Source organism: Pyxicephalus adspersus, chromosome 8 (assembly GCF_032062135.1).
Source record: "Pyxicephalus adspersus chromosome 8, UCB_Pads_2.0, whole genome shotgun sequence".
In the NCBI taxonomy this organism is placed as follows: Eukaryota; Metazoa; Chordata; class Amphibia; order Anura; family Pyxicephalidae; genus Pyxicephalus; species Pyxicephalus adspersus.
Genome location: NC_092865.1, coordinates 22,431,361 through 22,441,548, shown reverse-complemented (window position 1 = coordinate 22,441,548; position 10,188 = coordinate 22,431,361).

Sequence of the window (10,188 nt, the reverse complement as noted above, 5' to 3'; positions counted from 1 at the left end):
TTATAAAGATTCTATTATCAACTGCAAAATTTTAACATAATAAATGTAATATTTAATACATACTAACTGTAGGTGAATCTTTCCTGAAATAACTTTACATTCTTTTCTTTTTCATCTCTGTCATGTATTACATGCATACATAGTGTGATAGGCTATAGGTTTTGTTTGCATAAATGTTCAGAGTTCAGATAAACTTTAAAACTTGAGTGATTTTTTCTTTTTCTAGGGCCTTGTGGTAGTATAGTACCTACACATCTTCTTCTTCTGAAACTGCAAATCCCATGACCACTGTTTTAAGATTCTGTTCACCTGGGGTTCAAAGAATATTAAGCCAGCCACCCTAAATGCCACCAAGCTACTTTTCTGCTAAGTGTCACCAGCTCATGGTCCTTGAGTTGTCCCCACCAGAGGTAGCCTGGAACTGAGTCTTGACTGCAGAAGTCAGCAGACAGAATGGATAGTCAGATACAAACCAAGGTCAGGGCAGATGGCTGGCAGAGGGTATAGTCAGAGACAATTCAAAGTCATGGCAGAAGCCGTAACCACAGATAAACCGAGGCCAGGACAGGTGGCAACTAGTCAGGAACAAGACACTGGTAGGTACTGTGAATCTTTACATGTTGAGGGTCCAGCGGTGTCTGCCTTGACCAAGGAGATTTATATAATCCTTCTGACCTTTGGTAATACTCACACAAGTAGGTCCAGGCCTGCTGAATGAATCTGTGTACAGACATGAGCATGGTGTTCCATGCCTACATCCTTCAGCAGAATCATAAGCACTGGGAGCCATGGCAGCCAGGCAAGCGGGAGGAAAAGAGATAAACATTGCAAAAGTTCCTGCAACAGTAATATACTGTTGGCAACTGGACAAACAGGAGGCTGGATTTTGGGAGTTAAGCTACGTACACACTTCCAATTATTATCGTTGGAAAACCAACGACGAACGATCCTGCACGATATCTACGAACGATCGTATAGCACCGATCCTGCACATACAGATAACGACACGATCGTTCCTAGATATTGTACACACAATAGATACGATCGTTTGAGCGATAGAGGAACTATGTGCACGACAGGAAGTGAACGAACGTTCGTTCATTACGCATGCTCAGACCATGGACGATCAACGAACGATCGTACACACGAACGATGGTCAACGATCGTCGTCCAATCCGATCCGCCGGTCCGGTCGTTCGTTTCCAACAACTTTCCTCGTTCGTCGGCGTCGTTGGTTACTTTTTTTACGAACGATTTTTGCCCAATCGATCGTTCGTCGTTCATTTTGAACCATAAAAATTGGAAGTGTGTGCGCACCTTAAATCTGCTTACAGACATAGGACAGGGGGTCAGACAAACAAAATACTGCCAAATGATCTTGCAAAGAAAGATTTTGCTAAAAGAATGTAATTGCCTTTAAAAGAAAGAAACAAATAATACATGTAAATTCAGCAGCCATATACAGTGGAATCCAATGCTGGTAAAATTAACACTTCTGGTTGGTTTGGTCTAATGATGACCCTGTACTTTGTTGGCAGTGGTGATGTGCTGAAAGCTGTAAAACACAGAACTGATTTATAGATACTTTCCAAGACTGGAGAACATGGACCAACCTGGAAAGGATCTCGTCCTGGATTAAAAACATTTGCCAAATAATAACAAATGATTTTACGAAATCCATTCTAAGTTTGCTGGATCACTCAGGTTCATCTACGATATTCTATCTTCTGCAGTCTTGGAGAACTTTGATAAATCAAACCCAATGTGTTTTATGGATACACCTCTTTTGTCAATCTCATCAGAGACATTTATGAGTTATGGAGAGGAGGGTGGCATCATCTTATCTGTGTAAGTTCTAATACCATATTTTGCAGATATGGTATTAGAACCATATGCAGAACCATTAGAACCATAGGATGCACCCATCCTATTGCCCTTGACAGAGAAGGGACTTCAATTATTAAGGATGGCATGCTTCCCATTACAATAACTTTTAATTAAATAACATTTTTCCAATATTTTCCACATGCTTCAAATTCACCATGCTGTGTGTGCCACCATTTACCATTATTCTGCTGCCCTGGGTTATTTAAGGTCCTATTAATAATCATTATTTATAGGCTTATCAAAACAGTCCCCAGCTGTCTTAGATTTGAAGGGACTTTCCCTCTTTTGGAACTCTATCCTGGTATTCTTCGTTTGCTCCTCAGATGTTCCATTTAACTCTGGTGCAGAGATCTGTATAAATATATGCAGTATATAACTGTCAGAGTTATTTATATTGAACTTAATTTTAGTCATCCTTGAGACTATTGCTCTGGTTATTTTTAATTGCTAGTAAAAGTATGGGTGAAGAAAAGCCCCAGTGGGTTTGAGTGATCATTCTTATGCTTTAAATTTGTTGTGGTTTTTATAATCAGGGGAAGTGTCAAGGGTGTGTTCATTACCTAAATTACCGCATTACCTTCTTGTGCTAAAAGGTGTCCATCTTTCCCATATGAGAATGTTTGCAAATAGAAAATTATTCATTTTTTTTTTACTGAATACTTAAGTGGAAGCGCAAAGTACAATTTTTTAGTCAACATTGCCATCTAATGGTTGTATACATGTAGAACATTTGCAAAGTTTGACCTAGAGAGAAAATATACTGGACCTAATTTTATGAAAGCTCTCCAAGGCTAGAGAAGATACTTTCATCAGTGAAGCTGGGTGATCCAGCAAACCTGGAAAGGATTGAAAGCATTTGCTAGCAAATAGCAAATTACTTTTAAGAAATCCATTCCAGGTTTGCTGGGTCACCAAGCTTCACTTATGAAAATGTATCCTCTCTAGCCTTGGAGAGTTTTCATAAATCAGGCTCACTATCTCAGAAAAACTTTACAGAGGCTATCTGGTTTAATACCTTAGGCCCATTGATGATCCCTACTTCATGTTACATGTTAGGCCATGTATACTATATCCTATGAATATGTGTCCTTAGTCAGTGATTAGCACTGTTGGCTGATATACTAAAGTTGCGGAACATAAAACCTTTGCAACATGAGGATTATCAGTAAATTTAAGCACAGACTGAGTAAAATAGGCCTGGCATAGCCAAACATTTGTATAGCAAAGTCAAAGCTGTATATAAACTGTGCTAAGCCAAGAGAAAATGATGTTTTCTATAACCTTTATTGCCTGTTTTCAGGCCCAAAATTTTGCAATAAGGCTGTTTAAACAACTTTTGAAGAAAAAAAAGATGGTTGCAGTTGCATAACGTTTTAAATGTTTCTGCTTCTGGTGCCAGTAAAAATATTTATTAAGCTTATCATATAGGAAGTGTGCATTCATCTAGATGTTCATTTTATGGGATTTCAAAACTGGTGTGGATTTATAAAACAAAAAAGTAAAATGCTACTTTATTATCTCATTGAAATAAAATACAATGAGTTGTAGTGCTACAAAAATGTAAATAGTTCCATTAAAACATTGTTTCTAGTTAAACCTCTATTGTGCTAGGAGTATAGCCAGGTTTTACAGCACAATAGCCATGCTAAAAACCAACATTGCCAGTGGAGCCAGCTGCATCAGTGACTAAATTAAAATCCCGATCAACAACAAACTTACTCAAATTAAATTTAACAACCACTGAAAATCAGTAAAAACTTCCAAATACATACCATGAATCCTCTTTCAAGTCAGATGTAAGTATAATATGATGATACTGTGATAATACTTAAAATTAATAAATATAGGCATTTCGAGTTGTGTTCCTCTAATAGAATGTAAGGATATCAGATGTTAACATTCTCAGCTTACTCACCATATTCACTGGCACTATGAACTCCATTTGTTCAGTGTCCTTTATAACACCCAAACATTGTAAGCATCTAGTGGGCCAAACTGACTTTTCTGGTGCTACTTTGGCTATGGGACACCAAATTTATAGTAAATACACATATTGAATAAAAAAACACTCATCTGAATTGGATGGACCATCCAATGTTTACCCTTTGGTAAACATTTGCCATAGAAATAAATACTGTTAAAGAAAAAAAAAAAACTAAAGAATTGAAGACAGTAAACAAAGTATTGATTTAATCTCAACCTTAGCCAATACAGTGTTCTCCCCAGACCCTTTTAGCTGGGTGCACCACCCAGCACTTTTCAACAAGCACCCGGCTGTTTTTGGGTGGTTACTGATATGTTGGGTCACCGTTTAGGGGCTTCCACCCGCCTAGAATTTCTTCCCACCTAGCTTATAAAAATTTCTGGGTCTCACACTTGTCTTATCCTGACTAAGCATTGTGAAAGGTGCAACAGGAAACAGAATAGATCCCAGGAAAGCTTTTGCCATTCAAAAACAAAGTCTTTGGGATAGGGAAGTGATAAATAGGCAAAATGTTTCGAATTATTTCATAGGTAAAAGATGTAACCGAAAAATACAGAAATTCTTGAAGAGTGGGGCTGGAAAACAAGCAACAGCCCTCCCTTCTTTCTCCTCTTTTTCTTTAGTGTTTATATTTTCAATTTTTTAAACAGGTAAGGACAGCAAATGCCTCTAAATAACAGAAATAGAAGTCATGTAGAAAAAACATTAATATTCTTCTTATTATTATAATTATTACTATTATTAATATTAATATTAAATAAACAGTATTTATATAGTGCCAACATATTACGCAGCACTGTACATTAAAAAGGGGTTTGGAAATGACAGACAAATACAGACAGTGACACAGGAGGAGGAGGGGACCCTGCCCAGAAGAGCTTACAATCTAGGAGGTAGGGTAGTCTCACATAATAGGAGGGGAGATATGGAGTGATGGGAAGTAGTGAGGAATTTAGGAGACAGAAGAAGAGTAAGTTTGAAAAGATGGGGTTTGAGTGCTCTTTTAAAAAAGCAGAAAGTAGGAACAAGCTGAATAGGACAAGGAAGACCATTCCAAAAAGTCGGTCAGCTCTAGAAAAGTCTTGGAGCTATTCATATGATGAGGTTATGACTGAGGAAGTTATTAGTAGGTCATTGAAGAAGCAAAGAGAGCGGCTAGGGGTGTATCATTAAGTGCTCCACCATCTGCTTGTTTGGCCAGATTTAAAGCCACAGTAACATGCTGTAGAGCTTCATCAGAGTTGTTGATTTAAAAAAAAACTTTTTTATTTTTATAAAGCAGTGTGGTAATAAAAATATATTAGAATAATATATTAAATAATTTAGAAACATGTAGCTCTTATTTCCTGGAAACTCTCTCCCCTAGGTTGTTCTTTTCTTAGAGTATCTATGTTTATTTCCGCTAATTTTGTGGGTTTGAGTGAGTGGAAGCTCTTTTATTTGTACTTTTCTCCAATGTTAATGATGTACTTATGTTCTTCCTTTATATTGTAAATTTCTGTTGGAAACTATTTACTTTATCTGATTGTTTTATCAAACTACAACATTTTCAATAAAAAGTGGTTTAGAAAAAAAATAATAATAATTTATCATCATACAAGCCTACAAAATGATCTTATTGGGTTGAAACATGCCATTACAGGATGTTCAGGGTGTCTCTTTAGCCATGGCTCTGCCATAAATACAGAATGCCAGGTAATAAATGACAATTCTTCTCATAAAAAATATATTGCTTTAGCAGAGAGCAATATTACCAAAATAATCACTTATTCTTTATGCCAGATTTTTTTCTCAGTTGCACAGGATATATAATCACCTAATCGGCACTTTCCACTGCAATTGCAAAATTTGATGTTCGTTGCAGTTGTGGACAACAACTTAGAGGACCATTTACCATCAGCCATGTCCTGATGGCCACAGTGATTCAAAATTTTGTGGCTCTCTGTTTCAACCAGTTGCAAAAGCACTTTTTTTAATAATCTTTTTATAATTTTAATACCTAACGTTCTAATTTAGCAAAAGCTAGGTGGTCTTCTAATTTAACACACACGCACTATAATTAAAACTGTTGGCAGACAATCCAGCCAAATTGGAGTGGCACCTACTCATCTCTATTATGGTCCGCTACACAAAAATCTGCAACTACCTCACTGGAGACTCAAAAGTCTTCCTGAAGGTGCATCCACCCAGACATTTGCAATTTCCATAATTACCAGAGGTCATTATTGTGAGTTTAATCAAAGCCCTCTCAGAAATCCCTTTCTAAAAATCCTATTTTCTAAAGAAAGAGTTCAAGTGTCATTCAGTTATGTGGAGAGCCTGTTGGCGACAAAGGCAATAGAGGAAACCCCCATGGTCAAAGAAGGAAAAGGATACTATTAACCCATTTTCTAGTTGAGAAGAAAACAAGAGATTTGTGTTTAATCTTGGATGTGAAAAAGTTTAACAAGTACTTAAAACTACAATGAGCTGCAGTTAATACTCCAATAAACTCATGAACAGGACTTTTTTCTTACAGTATATTTGTTCGACGTTTAACCATCCAGATAAGCCTTCATTTTGTCATAGCTCAATGCCACTTTTAATTTCAGTGCCTGCTGTTCAGGCTCTTGACTTTACCCAGAATACAAAGATTCTACTTCCCCTAATAGCCATGCTTATGAAAAGATGCCTTCACACCAGGGCACCTTATTACTGGCACAAGAACAAATTACCATTTAACTGGTAATTCTCTTTTAAACTCTCTTAGATCTTGGTTGGTCTGTAAATTAGGAGAAAAGGAATATAATACCGGCCAAAATAATGTTGTTTCTCCGAAGCACCAATTTGGTAAAACTTCCTGGGAGATCATACTGGCCTCCCACTTAAGGATAAAGTCAATGCTGGTCACTAGACTTCCAGTATTTTAGCAGAATCATTGTTAACCCCAATTATATTTTTTACGAGGGAGCACTGGCACCAGGGGTGTAGTGGGGCGGACGCCGATGGGAACCCAGTGCCCTCATTGTTTTCAGTAATGGGCACTCGTGCCCACTCTTATTTTGCAAATATTTTGTTGGTCTGCGGCTCTGGACAGTCCACCCACCCAGGATCTGGGGAAGGACACCGCACGGGGAGGGGAGCACCACCCAGATCCGGGGAACATGTCACCCGTATGGATATGCAGGCTCGGGGCGGTGGGCAAGTTGTCTCCCTGAACACAACCTGCCCACTCTCCCATCGCAGGCTCAGACCTGAGCTTAAGTCAGTGTAATAGTAAAGAAAAAATTTCAACTAATTTGGATGGTATGTGCTTGGCATGATATCCAATGTCCTAGGGCTCAGTACAATGTCCATACCCATTTAAAGTCAACATTCAACCACAGGGTGGTATGAGGAGCCACAGCTTGATAAAAGAGCTCAAACCCATAATAATCTGGGCACAGGAAAATGTCTGTAACCTGAAGACTATCTATATTCTAGGGAGTCCAAATGAGTTGGTGGATCATCTAAGTTGTACCTGTGTATCCCCCAAAGAATGATCTCTGAAATAACAGATATTTGATACCATCACCACTGTATGGGGGTCACCAGAAATAGACACCTAGTAACTTGAAGTTGTGAACCTGATTTATAACCTCCTACCTTAACATGGCCCTGTGGGGGGTGAATTTCCTCAATCCTGGAACTTTACCATTTGTGAAATTTTCTCATCAATACCACTAATATTTTGATGTTAGATCTCTTACACTGACAGTGATTGCAGTTAATCCGTATTAGTCAAGATCTGTTTTTTCACAGAAATGTGTCTAAACGTGGAGCAGTCAGCAAATCTTGCAGCTCTAGATTTGCTGTCACAGAACCAATTCATTAGCTTTTACCTAGAAGTACACCTCCTCTTGGTGTGAAAATTGAAAGTAAAGAGCTTACAAAACCTTGTACTCGTGATCAGTTATTGTAACTCCCCTGTAAGAATGGAAGGCTTCCATAAATTTTACTTGCCACAGGGTATCAAAAAATTATGAAGTTTTCTTTAGAGAGATCTTTTGATGTAATCTTACCACTCAAGAATTCCTTTAAACAGGACATGATAAAGATCTGATCTCAAGTTCACTGAAAGTTTTAATTTCAGTTTAAGACCAATTCCGCAGAACAAACCTTTCCCCAATCCAAAAATTCCAATATTCCATCTGTAATCCTTATTGAAAAGCCTTTTTTTATCCTGTATTAGAGATATCTTTATTAAATCTCAAACAATTTTCCTTGTAGCTATCACATCAGAGATTTGAGTATCCGAGTTACAAGGTTTAGGTTGCACTGAACCTTACCTGACATTCTTTCAAGATAGTATAGTTCTTACAGCAGTGGCAAGATTTTTACCAAAAGAACCAGGAGAGAGTTATACAAAATACATTTTTCTTAGGACAAGACGTTACCTGAAGGTTACTCATTTCCTTTGACCCATAAAGTCCCCTTGACCTGGAAAAGAGGATATTGGCCCTGGATAAGACTGTAAGTAAATTCTGTGCTGTATATTTGCAGCTCTTTATTTGGGATCCAGGCCCGGAAAATTCTTCAAGCAATTGTTGGGCGAGGCACTCCTCCTTTTTTCCAGGCCAGAAATGGGTGGTGGCTCTGAAGCACCCGGCCGTTGATATAAACAAGGATACGGTCTTTGAGACTGGGGGGAGTTATAGGCTAAAGTCAGGAGGCTCAGGTGGACAGAGAAAGTCCAGATCTCCCAATGTTTAGGTTTGTGGGACTAATACCTCTGAAAAGAGCATCAGAGGGAGAGATCCAGGAGGCTTATTTTTTATTTCTTTCATGCTGATAACACTGATCCCCTGCAAGGGCAAAAAAACCCAAAGATCACCACAAAATAAACTGGAGCTTGAAATACCTCTTTGCAGTGAGTGCATTTGGTGTGCTAATCCATCATAACAGATATAAATATGCATTGCTGAAAAATATTACAGGAATATGGAAATCCTTTATCGGCTCAAGATGTCTAAAATATTGCAGTTGAAAATCTTTATTGCTATACATTGGACTCTTTGAAATTCGCTGACAGATGGTATTCTTCCACTTCCTGTTAAAAATAATCACTCGTTCAGTCACCTAGTGGCCGATCTCAAAATTGCACAGACATCTCAATAGTAAAAGCTATCTGTGTAAGCGAAAATTATGAGAGAATCTAAAATGAATTGACAGGGGAACAATTTATAAATAGAGCCCATTGTGTTACTGAAAACATGATGAAAAATTATGTAAGAACAGTCAATGAAAATCAAAATCATTAACCAAAATCACTGGAAAATTACATTGAAAATCAAAGTAAAAAACTAAAATCACAGAATTATCACACCTGAATAAATGTTTTCATAAAACCTCATAGGCGTATTTATAAATTATTTTCTGTTAATTCACTCTAAATTTGCTCATAATTTTTATTTATACATTTAGCATTTCCAATTGTAACAGCTGTGCACTTTGAGTGACCACTAGATGGCAGAACTAGAGCCATATACTAACAGCATACTAAGTAGCAGCATACACTAAACCTCAAAGTCAGAGATGAGCTAAACATGCTTATTTCAAAATCCAAACACAACACAGCAAACAACAGTAAATAGTGCAATCAACACTAAAACATACAATGGCAGCAAGCTATATACAACTATGTACACAGATCCAAGAAGTAACTGGAACGGTAAGAAATGAGCAAGCAAGCTGTAACATGAACTAGAGACCAATATTTCTAAGGAACATTGTCCGGAGCACCAGCAAGGTTTCAGGTACAATTTTATGGAGCCCTGTGGCCCTGTGAGGGATGTGAAGCCAGAATATATATATGACCCCTCCTGTCATATGTTTCTGCTTTAATTTGCACCAAAGCAGGTACATTGATTTACAATCACCTGACAGTATCCATGAACTCTTGGAAGGTTAGTGGCATCACTTGGCGAAGTTTAATGTACCAATTTAAATGGGTCTCCATTGGTTTCAGGTCTAGGAAATCTAGGGACAAGTTAATAGCATTAATGCCTTCATCATCCAGAAATTGCTTGCACACCCTAGTCACATGAGGCTGGGCATTATCCTGCACCAGGAGGAACACAGGCTTCTCACCAATATGAAGTCTGACAATGGGTCTAAAAATTTCTTCCCAGTACCCACAAACAGTCAATGTACCATTAGCGACCAAATGCAGGTCTGTGACACCTTCCAAAGATATATGACACCAGACTATCATTGACCCTTTGCCATGCTGGTCGCTGGTCATGCTGGAAGATAATAAAACAGCATAACATTTACCATGGTGTCTCCACACTTTTTTT